Genomic DNA, 15,487 nt, shown 5'->3' on the forward strand with positions numbered 1-15,487 from the left:
ATATTTGTACCAGTACATCTGTTCTTCAGGTTTGTGAATAATGTTCTGCAGTATCACTATGACCAAAAGTACACGTATTTCGGAATCTGTAGTAGGTCGCCACGAATTATTTTCAGCATTCTGTGAACACTTATTAGCATGCCGAATCGTCTCCTCGAATATAATGTTGATGTGGTCATTATTAAAGAATAATTAAAAAAATTGAGAATTATCGTTATCAGAAACAATGTTAAAATATCAGGGAATGGGGACCTCGGAGGTGCAGAAGAAATGGTGCCAGATGTCTTCTATTCAAACCACTGTCGAAAAGACGCGACATCAACTGATCTGTATTTGTTTGTTGGTCTATAACTTCGTCTTCTGATACCGATGTTTCATTTCCTAATCTTCTACAGGAATATATTTCTGATCAAAAGTTTCGGAATTGCTAACTTGATCCATCTTTACACAAAACAGCACAAAAACACTAAACACAAACAGAAACCGCCAAAACTAACTAGCATCTACTCACTACTGTGTGTGAATGCTAGGCCTATATGAGCATAGAATTCTACTCGTAAGGAAGAAGTGCAAAAAACACCACCAGATATAACATCTAGTGAGGAAAAGGTTAATGAAAGAATGGAAACGTATATATTCGGGATATAATCCTTAGCAGCGAAAATGGGACTCAAACGAGTTAACTCGGGTTAATAAATTTTGACACAAGTTAGTAACCCGAGTTAACTCGGGTTAATCAGGGAAGAGGTTAAAATGTACGACGAATCGTTTAAACTATTAAAATTTAAAGTTCAATAAAAAGCAGCAATTAATGATGAAAAGCTGTTAATCCAGTCATGATTGTTACAAGGATATCATCTGTTATTTATATTACCACAGTCTAGTATATGCAGTCATGAAGCTCAATACGTAGGGAATATGCATCCATAGATAGTTGCTAACCACTAGGATCGCTACTATCGCCTCATCACATACAATGTGAAACAGTACCGGCACAGTCTATTGTTCCTAGTACCCTCATCAACTCAAGTTTCGTGACTGTATATATTAGACTGTGATATTACTGTTATAATTTTATTAAATTATCATAAAAATATATAAATTCATAAATATAAGATTTAGGATCCTAAAAAAATCCTAAAACAGGGATTGAAGAAACCTAATTTCAGTTTTTTTAACCTAAAAATGCGGGGATTGGCTATAACTACTGGTTAGGTTTTGCTCATATTCAGTAACTACGAGAAAAAAGAGCATCTTTTCCCCTCATTTTTAAGGAGATTACAGCTGCAAATAGTGAAAATATTTCTTAAGCGTGAGTGAACCTCTAAAGCAGAATACTCTCTGGTGAACTTCATTATAAACTTTGGCATTTATGATAATGACTTTTACGGAAAAATTTAAAATATACGATATAGGCCTACTATTAATATATTTCAATACTATTAGACTTACATTAAATTATTCGTTATTGTTGTTTAGTTAACTGTACGAAGACAGGTCTGAACCTCAAGTGATACCAACAAGGCACCACTTATGAGACAATTATGCAGTAGATAATGGGGTAAAGTGGCCAGTTTCTTTCCCCCTCCATTGCATACATCGTCGATCAGCTATATATTACACTAATCAGATTTCAGACAATAATTCTTGTTCCTCTGACACATACCGTCAAGTGAGATATCATATTAGCCAGAACCTCAATCAAGCTTTATCGTTAAAATAGTCATTGTTTCATATGAAACGTGTACTTGCAAGTTTTTAGAACTTATCTTTTAAGGATTAAAATAGGTTCTTGCCTAAAATCCGAAGTCTACTGATCAGTTTCAGCACCATTGATTTTTCACCCACTCTTTTTAATACAGCGTCATTTCTTGCGCAGTATAATGAAAAATAAAAGAAAAAGAGGACGATGACGATCAGGAACGTCATTCCATTTCGTTTGTCTTGTTTCGTGTATAGCCTACTAATTTTCGTACGCTCAAAACGTTCATTCATAATAACATAGGAATTTTTATAAACGTCCGATGTTTATTATTATTATTATTATTATTATTATTATTATGTCTATAGAGGCTCATATACATATTTGTGCGTATTTGGAACAGCTTTGTAACTCTAAACCTGAATTGAAGTTAATATTCGCACCTGCATGTGTGGAATGTAGCTTTGTGAAGGTGTAGAACACTAAATAAAGCTTGGTTTAGTCAGCCTAATTGATCAGTGACCGTGTTGGTTCAACGTTGTGACCGTCGTCTCGTATCCTAGCAACACAACGGTAATATAATATTGACTGGTTAGAACCCATGTTTACTACAGTGTGTGTTTTCATATTCTTTTTGCCTGTCACATATATGTTTAGCTTAAACTCAAATAAATCAGGACAATTATAAACAGACCATATGATTACATGAGCTTGCTACGACCATGACCTTTATATAGGAAACAGAAATCTGGTGTGTCCGTGTTTACTCTTGTGAATCTACCCTTCACGCTTTAATGAGAACAAAAGTACCGATCTCATGCATTGTTTTTACTGTTGATTTATAAGACGATATTTTATATCTCTGATTAGGTTGTTTCAGTTAATGCGATACAAATTCATAAGTCAGTGGAGAGTCCCAAACGAAGTAATACGTATTGTGTATAAAGGCCATGTTCGTTGACCCTATTGTTACGAATTATCAGGGATAGTGTCGTCATTGGCGAAGCTAAGGTGTAAATACTGGGTAGGCTAAAAAAAATCGGCTTAGCTTATGCTGGGTGTTCATTTCAAAGTGTGTCATGACGTCAATGTTGTGAGTCAGCGATGTGAAGCGAGTTTAAGCTTTTATGTCAGAGAAGTTGCCTATTAATCAAGGCGTTCAATCTGAACTTGAGAACGTGTACGGTATAACTTGAACGTCGTAGCAACAGATGGCGGTCTGTACGGTCTGTGTTCTACCATAACCTCTTTCGAACAGTGTTTTGCGCGGGTATTTGTTTTTTTTTATTTTAGTTGGTTATTTAACGACGCTGTATCAACTACTAGGTTATTTAGCGTCGATGAGATTGGTGATAGCGAGATGATATTTGGCGAGATGAGGCCGAGGATTCGCCATAGATTACCTTGCATTCACATTACGGTTGGGGAAAACCTCGGAAAAAACCCAACCAGGTAATCAGCCCAAGCGGGGATCGAACCCGTGCCCGAACGCAACTTCAGACCGGCAGGCAAGCGCCTTAACCGACTGAGCCACGCCGGTGGCGGGTATTTGTTATCATCGGTTGCGTACGGCAACATTCCACAACACAAATCAAATGTTCCGTGTCCATGTTGACCGTCCAAGTTAATGTCAACAAATACGTAAGTAATCGTCTTAACTCTCTCCACATATCCCGACAGTAAGAAAAAAAACTCACCTCAATACGTGTTTCCAAACAGTTCGCATTCCTGCCACTACCGGCGTTACCGTGCGCATTGGTACGTACTCTTCAAAATGAACGCCGTACTTCCTAGGCAACTTCTCTGGCACTTAGGTCATACGCCTCTGCGGAAGTGTAGGAAGATTGAATTCTCTAGGCACATCGGCTAACCACATGACGGCATACGGCGAGCCATGACACACTTTGAACTGAACAACCAGTATATTCTTATACAACAGATGTTTCTCGGCTTTTCCATCAACATTTTTTGTGACATAGACCCCACAAGATAATGATTCCCATTTATTTTTACCCCCGAACACAATATAGGTATAATTATATACAGTGAAATCTCTCATTTACAGACATCGAAGGGACGTAACAATCTGTCCGCATCTGGGAGGTGTCCTTTATTGGGAGGGAGACTCCCCAATCTAACAGTAAATTTATAATATGCATTATGTATCCCTTTACGCTTTAAATGAAATGTATTACTGTAGTTTAATTCTGAGTACATTATACTACAGTAAATTCTTTGCTACTTTGAACTACAGTAGATAAGACCGAAAAAGGAAAATACAGTACTGTGCCATGCCATACAGTTGTATTCTACGTGTACAGTTATGCAGTACTATAATTTACAGTTTTCAAATTAACCTTTACGTTCAGGTGCCATGTCTCTCGAAACAGAACAACTGATTGAAGTGAAGAAAATAATCCTATTAACCCTATCATATGTCGAATACAATTTCACGATTGCGGAAACCTTGGACTCATCAGACATGTTAAATTTTATGATTTTGTTTATCCGCCCGCTTCCAGCTAAAAGGGAGTAGCTGTCTGGGCTAGTGATAGCCTACGAGACCCTTATTGTCTTCTTTCATATTAAAGGATTTCTGTACAGTTCTCAAAACTAAACTTTCCATTTTTGTAACACATTAGGTCTTGAAATCCAAGTTCTGTCCGCTGTCAGGAGGTAAGGCAAGCTTTAGGACTGTCAAACAGCTGTCCGTGTCCGTGTCTGAGAGTGTCCATAAACGAGAGTTAAATTTATCATTATTTCTATATTATTTCAGTTGGGACATATACTCGTAAATCTGTCCGTACGTACATGAGAGCGTCCATAAACGAGAGTCAAATTTATCATTATTTCTATATTGTTTCAGTTGGGACATATAAATCTGTCCGTACGTACATGAGGACTGTCCGTATCTTGGGGGTGTCCGTAAGGAGAGGTTTCACTGTAACTCAATTTTCTCAGAGCACTCTGTTAGTCAAGGTTATTTCTTATACCATGAATTTTTTTTTTTAAATTTTATCTCCCTTCATCCGCTATTTTAATATGTAAACCTAAATGTAGTGTCGATTTCCTATCTTTGTAAGCTCATTTTGTTTCACACATTGCAAATAGCCATTTATCTTTTCAAGAAAAAATGTTTTCGTTGATTGATTTTCTACTTAAAAACATATTTTTCCAAACTACAGTAGTATAAAACAAACCTCAATTAAAAAGTCTTAAATTTACTATATTGCGGCGACTCAAACATCTGCAAACAATACTCTTCAACATGCTTTTTTCCTTATTAGAATCTGACTACTACTTTTTGAGTTATTATTAAGTATAAAAATTGCGAAAATATTCTACTTCATTGAAAGTCTACTTGAGTAGCGCCTTCTCCCGTTATTGGTCGACAATTAGGAAGGAGGCGGTGGATAGTACGAGTATATTGACTTGTATTTACTTACTTATAAATAGTTTTTTAAAAGAACCCGGAGGTTCATTGCCGCCCTCACATAAGCCCGCCATCGGTCCCTATCCTGTGCAAGATTAATCCACTCTCTATCATCAAATCCATTTTAATATCCCCCCATCTACGTCTCGGCCTCCCCAAAGGTCTTTTTCTCTTCGGTCTCCCAACTAACACTCTATATACATTTCTGGATTCGCCTATACGTGCTACATGCCCTGCCCATCTCAAACGTCTGGATTTAATGTTCCTAATTATGTCAGATGAAGAAAACAATGCATGTAGTTCTGCGTTGTGTAACTTTCTCCATTCTCCTATAACTTCATCTCTCTCTTAGCCCCAAATATTTTTCTAAGAACCTTATTCTCAAACACCCTTAATCTCTGTTCCTTTCTCAAAGTGAGAGTCCAAGTTTCACAACCATACAAAACAACCGGTAATATAACTGTTTTATAAATTCTAACTTTCAGATTTTTTGACAGCAGACTAGATGACAAAAGCTTCTCAACCGAATAATAACAGACATTTCCTATATTTATTCTGCGTTTAACTTCCTCCCGAGTGTCATTTATATTTGTTACTGTTGCTCCAAGATATTTGAATTTGTCAACCTCTTCGAAGGATAAATCTCCAGTTTTTATGTTTCTATTTCGTATAATGTTCTGGTCACGAGACATAATTATATACTTTGTCTTTTCGGGATTTACTTCCAACCCTATCGCTTTACTTGCTTCAACTAGAATTTCCGCGTTTTCCCTAATCGTTTGTGGATTTTCTCCTAACATATTCACGTCATCCGCATAGACAAGAAGCTGATGTAACCCCTTCAATTCCAAACCCTCTGTGTTATCCTGAACTTTCCTAATGGCATATTCTAGAGCAAAGTTACAAAGTAAATGTAATAGTGCCTCTCCCTGCTTTAGCCCGCAGTGAATTGGAAAAGCATCAGATAGAACCTGGCCTATACGGACTCTGCTGTAAGTTTCACTAAGACACATTTTAATTAATAAAACTAGTTTCTTGGGAATACCAAATTCATTAAGAATGTTAAATAAAACTTCTCTCTTAACCAAGTCATACGCCTTTTTGAAATCTATGAATAACTGATGTACTGTACCGTTATACTCCCAATTTTTTCTCCAATATCTGTCGAATACAAAAAATCTGATCAATAGTCGATCTACATATGGAGTTAATCTTCTCAAAAGGATATTCGACAAAATTTTGTACGACGTCAACAAAAGTGATATTCCTCCTCCAGTTAGTCTTGTCGTTGAAAATATTTCGAAAAAAATAAATAGAAAAATAAAATAATAAATCTAAAGCCAAAAACATTTAGGAGTTCAAAATTTGGATTTTGTTAGTCCTTAAACATACTGTCAAAATTTGGTTGAAAAAAATGATTAGAAGAAAAGTTGGCATTATTAGTGGAGTATTCCCTTAAATCGATATATGGCCTACTTCATGGTTAGTTGCTTGATTGGCTGGTTTGATTGATGTCTATGAGGAGACCGTAGTTTAAAAGAATATTAAGAAAATAATTCCGAAGACTGCTGACCGGAACGTAGAACTGCGAGATTCGTGGAGAAACTTCTCAAATGCGTATTATTTTAGCTGCAGTAGCCACAGACCGCACACTTCATAGTTTTCTCACTAGCAACTGAAAGTCGTGAAGCCGTTCTTATTGTCTACAAAATAAGTAACTTTCCATTAATGATACAAACGTTGGGCGCCAACAACAAGGTATAACTCGTAGTCGACCCTCAGGCTAGAGACGCTTTCAGCAATTATGACATTTGGATGCAAGTTTAACAAAACGCAAGCACCATTATCGGGCGCCATTTCTCGACAGCACAATTCCGCTTTTGCGTAATAATGGAAAAGTTTTGCGGGAAACCACAAAGTTTAATGTTATGGCTATCTCTGTCTAGTGTTAGTGAAGCGATGTTGTTGGAATGAAACAGAAAATGTCCATACAAACATTCCTGTTTCAGTTAACTGGATATATAATCATGAATAGGTTCCTATTTATAACACATCCTAGTAAGCAAAGCTAGTTTGTAAGCGCGATATCGCTAATTGAAATGTGGTTTATTATAGGTTTCCATAGTAACCAAAGTTTTGTTTATTTTTTCGATACCTCGAATGAAACTAGTCACTTCCCATCCTTCTGTATGTACACCATATTAACCTGTGGGAATAATTCCAGCTTTACCTGCAGTGCATGTTGTTAACTCAATTGTTCTCTGTATTCCATGATTGATATTCACAGCCTTAGTGCCTGTCATGTCCCGCAGAGGGCAGTAGAATCATTAACGGAAACATTGCAAAGTCGATCATGCAGCAAGCATCGAAATTAGCCAATATCACGTGACATGTGATCTTGACGTTAATTGTAATAGTGGATCTGGCTAATTGAATTTCCTACTACAAATGTAATTTTACTAATCGCATATTCATGTCATTAAAATGGGATATTTTCGGTAAATACATTTAATTTTATTGACTTTATTTTGGTTTTCGAATAACAGTATCTTGACCACGTTTTCCAGCTATATGTTGAATTCTTAACACACTGTGTAAGGAACGAATGAAACCAAATATCAAAACATTCTAATAACTTAAAACGTCAACTAAGTAATTTAGCCCATTTCGCTGTACTGGAGAATTACCACGGTAGCTTTGAACCGTGCCGTTACGTTTACCACCAAATTTAACTACATACACAATGTTGCCAACATAAGATCATGATTTTGGTCTATGGTGTCGTTAGAAGGAGAAATTTTTCTTTTTCTCTCTACCGCCTTCGTTCTGAACATTACTGAGAGATAGCACCACTGTTACTCTCATCTATTGCAATGATTTTTCCCTGGACCACCAATTTGTTTGGACGACATTTCTAAATAGAAGATTAAGACAGATCTTACAACCGATCTCCAGTTACTAACAGTATGGTCATCAAAATTGTGTGTCCATTTTATCTCGAACTAAAATCTCTCTCACATTTTCTTTTCTTTCATCACGGCCAAATGGATTTATCTCTTCGGTATCGATGTTTCTAGTCGATCATGGCCTTTATGACAATTTTTGTTTCGTAATATTGATAGACGGTAATATAATTAAAGCGGTGGCCCCTAAAAGTTTTTATTTTTCATAAAAGACTAAGTATTTTGTCTAGGCCACAAATAAAACTGCAACGCGGTCATAATCAAAGACGTTATATAGTATAGTCATAATTGTGTACTTAATGCTTTGGTGAACATTAACTGGAAATTTGCTTTCATTATTTAAATGATATTCCGTGAACCACACCTTTTTCCTCTTTATTTCGTTGTCATAACATAGGCCTACTTTAAGATCTTACTACATAAGCATTTTCTTTTAGTGCATTCAAAACATTGTCGTTGTACTGCATAAATCTTGCACTTCACTAATAGAGTGATTTATTTAAGAACATAGTCGCGAATTTTATTAACCACCATTTCGATTGTCTTCTGTTTGATACGGCTCGGTACGGCCCGGTGACTAGTGGCCAGAGAGTAACGTCGACTATCGACATTGCTCTGCCGTGGGCATTATCCAGTTGTTCCGCCCATTTTTTTCTGCAGGTTCGTTCTCGTATGAGAATAATTTTAAACCAACACTAGACAGTCGCACATAACAGGAATTATTCTCCATATGACCAGTATGAAGCAAGACTGCCACTTAAGACTACATACACAAAGATAAATAACAAACATAAAATAAGGAGCAGACTCATAATTTAGAGTGGAAGGATATAATTTCTACTTTTATGCAGAGAATCGAACCCACACCCCCTGTATTTGTAGCTTAAAATACTACTGTTCACATAAAATCATATAACAATATAAACAGTAAAGTGCGGTCTTACAATGAAGATGACTGAAATGTTTAGAACAGTATCATTAAAATAACTATATACGTAATTTTTTGCCAATATTAGGGAAGAGAATATTTATTCAAAGAAGAAAAAGTTGTCACGGGTAATAGTTATTTACAATACAAACGTTACAAATGGTATTTTAATAACCTGTGAACAAAATAAAACATTTTAACATATGTATCGTACACTATAGGTCTACTGACCTAAGCGTTACTTCGGCGCAGAGACTACAACGTGTTCATAATATGTGCGTCCGTTTCGTCTGCAATATTCGCCGGGCTGATCACGTAACACCATCCCTCGAAATGTTGTCCTGGCTCCGTCTAGAAGATCGTAGGAATATATCGCATTTCTCCACTCCTGTCTATCTTGCGTCTCGTTTTCAAAATTTATCCATCCATCATAACCTAGGCACACGATCAAAACACTCCTCAATTTTATCCATTCCTTCCCACCGAACATCCTCATATACATCTTCTTTCACTGTGGCTGTTCCTCGGCTTTGGAATTCCCTACCGAGTAATGTCAGGGACTGTCAGACATCAAACCAATTTAAGAATAGACTAACAGAATATTTTTCTAACAATTCTTGTTAACAGTAATAGCTGTTTCAGGTTTCTCAATGTTTAATGGTTATATATATCACAGATAAATATCTAAATTATCTCATTATTATTATTATTATTATTATTATTATTATTATTATTATTATTATTATAACTATTTCTTACCAATGTTTATTATTGTCACACTAACATTACTTATCCAACTTTCATTATTTACTTTCATGTTGTTTTATGATCTAGATATTAATGTAATAACTATGTAAGCAATTGTATTCAATTAGAATTAGAGTCTGGCTGGGCGCAAGAGAAGGCCTACTGGCCTTAGCTCTGCCAGATTAAATAAATAAATTATTATTATTATTATTATTATTATTATTATTATTATTATTATTATTATTATTATTATTACTATTATTATTATTACCTTTCAGACAACTGTTAGTTCTGGCGTACACACAATTCCCCAAACTTCTCCACCCCTGTATTCCCCCTCTTTATAATAGTGAAACTTTATCACATTAAAAACAGCCGGTGGTATAGCTCAATGGCAGAGTTTTCGGCTGAAGATTCAGAAGCCTCCGATTTAAACCGTGGCGCTCCCTATTTCTTATAATTATATTTAATTATTGATTGTTTTATAAAATAGTTGTGATATGTATAAAAACGCCCAAGTTCATGCCGTTTCATGATAGTGAAATCTTTCATACTCGTGTATGTGCAATATACAGGAAAGTATTTTCATTTAAAAATACAGTATCTTTTTGTAATGACCCTGTATTTAAAAGCATAATAACAACACTATAATATATAGTATTAAGTCTATATTTACAAAGAGATCAGTGAAAACTCTTTGTTAACATCCATTTTGAATCTTGCGTACACTACTTTTAACACTTAAATGGAAAAATTACTAGTCTTAAATTATATAACCACGTGTGGCTTACAGCTGTTTCGGTGCTCCTTCACGTCATCATCAGAGCCTACTAGATCCCCGGCGTCATCTCGACTTCGCTCCACTTTTCAACACGCAAACGCACCCCTACAACAGACAGCGAAGTCGAGTTGATGCCGGGGATCTAGTAGGCTCTGATGATGGTGTGAAGGAGCACCGAAACAGCTGTAAGCCACACGTGGTTATATAAATTAACACTAGTAAATTTGCCATTTAATCAATCATTTATCTTTGTTAACAATTTCAGGAGTTCATTTTCAAAACGTCTATTGTTCACCTGATAACAATGAGATTTTTGTGTCCATGCATTCCTTAAATATAACTGTCATGATTTGGTTCCAGAACGCCCTCCAAACAACTCAAATTTGACATTAAAGCGACTATTACAATCAAACTGACTCTTGTGCACAGCAAAACTGCGACAAAATATTAGTTCCAGCTTTGGAATCAAAGACTATGATGTTCCCATTTGATTCTAAATGCACCCAACCACTTTGGTTTCATAATATCTCTTTTCCAGCTGATAAGAAATTTTAGACTTAAAAACTTTTTTTCGTGATTTCCCACAAAGTTATGGTGATGGACAAGAGTCGATTTGAAAATAAACTCCTCAATTTTAAATGAATAATGTACGCGTAATAAGTGAATATAACAGATATAAAAACTTGCTCACAACCGCTTAATAATTTCTGTCTTATTATCTGTGACTGAACTATTGATCTGCATCTTGAGGCTAAAACATCAAGAAAACATTATTTGTTTAAAATAAACGTTAATAGCAGTTCGTATAAATTGTGTTAGGTTAGTGTAAATATGAAATTTAACTAATGTAATTCATTTAATTAAATATCATTTGTATCACAATAATTACCTGACGTTCGTAGTATCTGAATTCTCGTATCTCTTGTAGCATCTGAATTATTTTGTCTACATAAAAGTTTTTGTACCCCGAGTGCGTTTCCTCCAATACAAATCCATTGACTTACGAACGTCTGCTTTCTCTCGTATATTGGAAGTCATTACTAAAACATGAATCATTTGATTTATTTCGTTAGGAATCGCCAGAAGTTCTTTCCATTTTAAATTTTATTCTTTACATAGAGGATTGGTTCAGGAACTGAATACAATATTTTTACAAGAATTCATTTCTCATTCTTGTCTTCATTTTTTCAGAATGCTTGGAATACATAAATGAATAAATATGAATAATTTCCTGTTAGAAGTCTGTGTTGACATTGCTTTGTTATAGGCTACATGTTATTTCAAAGCGGCGCGGCGTATGGGAAATTGCGGGTTGAACCAAAGAATTCTTTTTTAAGCCCAAGACGAATCGTTGCTGAAACTTAGAGTAGCAATGTGATCAATATAATAACACCTTTATTAGCTACCGGTATGTTAATTAAGACATAAAGAGACAGTAGGCAATTGTAATAATGATAATTCTTAATTTAATGTCCTATTAAATCTTCAAAAGCTACTTAGAGTCAGCGAGATGACAAGAAAATAATGAAGTAACAGTAAAACATTAAGTCTTAATGGAATTCTTTTATTTGAAAATGTCCTCGTAACGCAATGAAGCTTGTGGAAAGCAAAAAGGTAGAACTGCCATTCTTTCTTGATATGCATTTAATCAGTACCACGCTCCGTCTACTTTTTACCCCTTAAAGAAATCTGGCATGGAACTCAATCTGTAGAAAGCTGAGTGGACCTCAGAGACATTATAAAAGTTACACGAAACATAAATTTCTACCTTTATCTAGGCTTTAATTTGGGATATTCCAGTCTGTGGTATAAGACTGTATCGATATGTCATTCATATTCCAATTATTTATTTAATATGTCATTTTAATTAAAGATGCTCTTTATACAGGTGTGTCAGGAGGAATGTAAAATACTTTAGGATAATGTAGTGAGAAATGAAGGGGAGAAATGCTGGAACGTCTCGCGTTTCCGTGTTCTATACTTGACGTGTTACTCCAGGTCTTTTGCACACGGCAGCAACTGAGCACCGCCAACACCAGCGCAACACACAACTGAATACACGTTCACGTCACATTTAATTCATGTATTCGCATAGTGAATATGCAGACGAGCTTTATGTTTATGGATTTTGTGATGGCAGTGCATTGGCAGCTGTTGAGGAATATAGACGACGTTTTTCCAATCGTAGGATTCCACCTAGATGTATGTTTTCCCGTGTTTACCGGATGTTATCTAAAACTGGCAAGCTACCAAGTGTTTCATTGAGGCCGGAAAAAAAAAACCGATACTGGTATCTGATATGAATTTACAATTCATGGAATCCATAAGAATGGCAACCTTAGTATTTTGTTTGTAATTATTTTATTTTCTTGCTGAGTTTCTATTTAATTATGAAATAAACTTACTGGAACAACACAAGTTGCAGCATTTTTAATCATTTATCCTGTCACAAAGTTCTAAAAAGTATAAATATGTTTATAAAGTCTCTATCCATTTAAAAATTCTCTCATCGATTTATTACTTCTCAACCGTTACATTTTGGACATAAATAAGTTATATCGGGTTAAATCGATGTATATTAACCCAAACTACATTATCCTGAAGTATTTTACATTTCTCCTGAGGCAACCTTTATATAATATGATGGTGATAGAGAGGTAGTAGACAAACGATAGGTTTACTTATTATATAATACTGGGATAACCGAATTATCAGGGAATCTGTACTGCATTCCCTCTTTTCACTATAAATCTCACAGAACTTAACTTCATCACAACAGCCGTTCACTAATAAACAAGTTTGTGCATTTTGGTGAATAAATTAATGTTGTCTGTAAACTATTTAAAAATTATCATACCTTTCTTTTCCTTCGAGGCAGGTAGTCTAAAATTTGTAGACATAATCTGTGGTACCTTTCCTTGCAACGTGTTATATCAAATGATGCTTTCACTTCTAATTTTGTCGAGAATGAGAGAGATTTCTAATTCATGCAGGAATAGACCTACTTAATATTTTAAAGTTCTGGTAAAGTGCGTAAATATTCTTCTGATAAATTTTATCTGAACAGTCTTCAATCTTCAAGACTTCTGCTTCATAATGATATAGATATCTCTTATACACAGAAATATTGAAACTACGACAGTATAACATTGATTTAATCCCATATATTTAGTTTGTTTGGGTTTGGAAACGTCTTTTAATATTCATAATATTTGTTTAAATGCAGTTACCTTCATCTCAAATTATTTTTTTCATGTTTAGATGATAACTAACGTCCCAGATGAAAGTGACCACATCCACTGTACTTATACTGATATTTTAACCTCCTTGGTAGCTCAGTCGGTAGAGCGCTGCCTTACGACTAACGCAGGTCCGAGTTCGAATTCCGGCGATAGCCAAGGTGTGTGTGTGTGCGTGCGTGCGTGCGTGTGTGTGTGTGTGTGTGGTTTTCTCGGTGTTCTCCTGTTTTTTTTATCCCATTAATATTCCACCAATACTCACCACAATTCCCCTTTCATTATCATCTTAGTCTAGAAAAATAGGGCATTACCTGTGTTTACATGACGCTGAATCGATGGTCAGCCATGGTGAGTGTTCCTTGAGACTTGACCAAAGATTAGTGGTGCGTAATGTGACGAATTGTGGGACCGACTTAGCCGTACGGGTGTAGAAAATTACGTAAGTTCAAATCCTTAGGGATGTTCCATAATCAACTCAATCTCCTATATCAATGCTTTCGTATCGTATTTCGATTCCTATGGATTCTTACCTTAAATGTCATTCTTTAAAATTTTGTGAAAGAAATTGTCATAGAGAGAACTTTCAGATCATCATTCAGTTTTTAATAACATATAATTATTATTTTATCAAATAATTTATTGAAATTTGTATCAATTGTACACTATGATATGACTTACTTTATTTTCGCATTTTTAATTAAATACTGCCATTACTACTTACTTACTTACTGGCTTTTAAGGAACCCGGAGGTTCATTGCCGCCCTCACATAAGCCCCCCATTGGTCCCTATCCTGAGCAAGATTAATCCATTCTCTGTCTATCATCATATCCCACCTCCCTCAAATCCATTTTAATATTATCTTCCCATCTACGTCTCGGCCTCCCTAAAGGTCTTTTTCCCTCCGGCCTCCCAACTAACACTCTATATGCATTTCTTGATTCGCCCATACGTGCTACATGCCCTGCCCATCTCAAACGTCTGGATTTAATGTTCCTATTACGTCAGGTGAAGAATACAATGCGTGCAGTTCTGTGTTGTGTAACTTTCTCCATTCTCCTATAACTTCATCCCTCTTAGCCCCAAATATTTTCCTAAGAACCTTATTCTCAAACACCCTTAACCTATGTTCCTCTCTCAAAGTGAGAGTCCAAGTTTCACAACCATAAAGAACAACCGATAATATAACTGTTTTATAAATTCTAACTTTTAGATTTTTTGACAGCAGACTGGATGATAAAAGTTTCTCAACAGAATAATAACAGGCATTTCCCATATTTATTCTGCGTTTAATTTCCTCCCGAGTATCATTTATATATGTTACTGTTGCTCCAAGATATTTTAAATACTGCTGCTACTAATGATGATAATTGCTAATAAGTCAGCGTTATTATTAGAGGGCAGATTTTGGCATATTTGCATGTTTTATTCCTTGAAGGTTAAAGATATGCATGTATGAGAGGAATGTGTTTCATGCTATGGGAAATCAACGGGGGAAGTTTTATAGGGCATATAAACGCATATTCAGGGGGTTAGTGCATATTTCTCAAATATTTGCATGTGGATGCATATATTACTTTTTACCCGAGGATAGTTGCTAGTAAATTTCAAATGAACATAAGTTAATATAATACACTATAAACTAGCCCACTCCTGAATGAGTAAGAATTGTGCTCAAAAACAAAAATAAAATTG

Source organism: Periplaneta americana, chromosome 11, assembly GCF_040183065.1.
Source record: "Periplaneta americana isolate PAMFEO1 chromosome 11, P.americana_PAMFEO1_priV1, whole genome shotgun sequence".
Lineage (NCBI taxonomy): Eukaryota > Metazoa > Arthropoda > Insecta > Blattodea > Blattidae > Periplaneta > Periplaneta americana.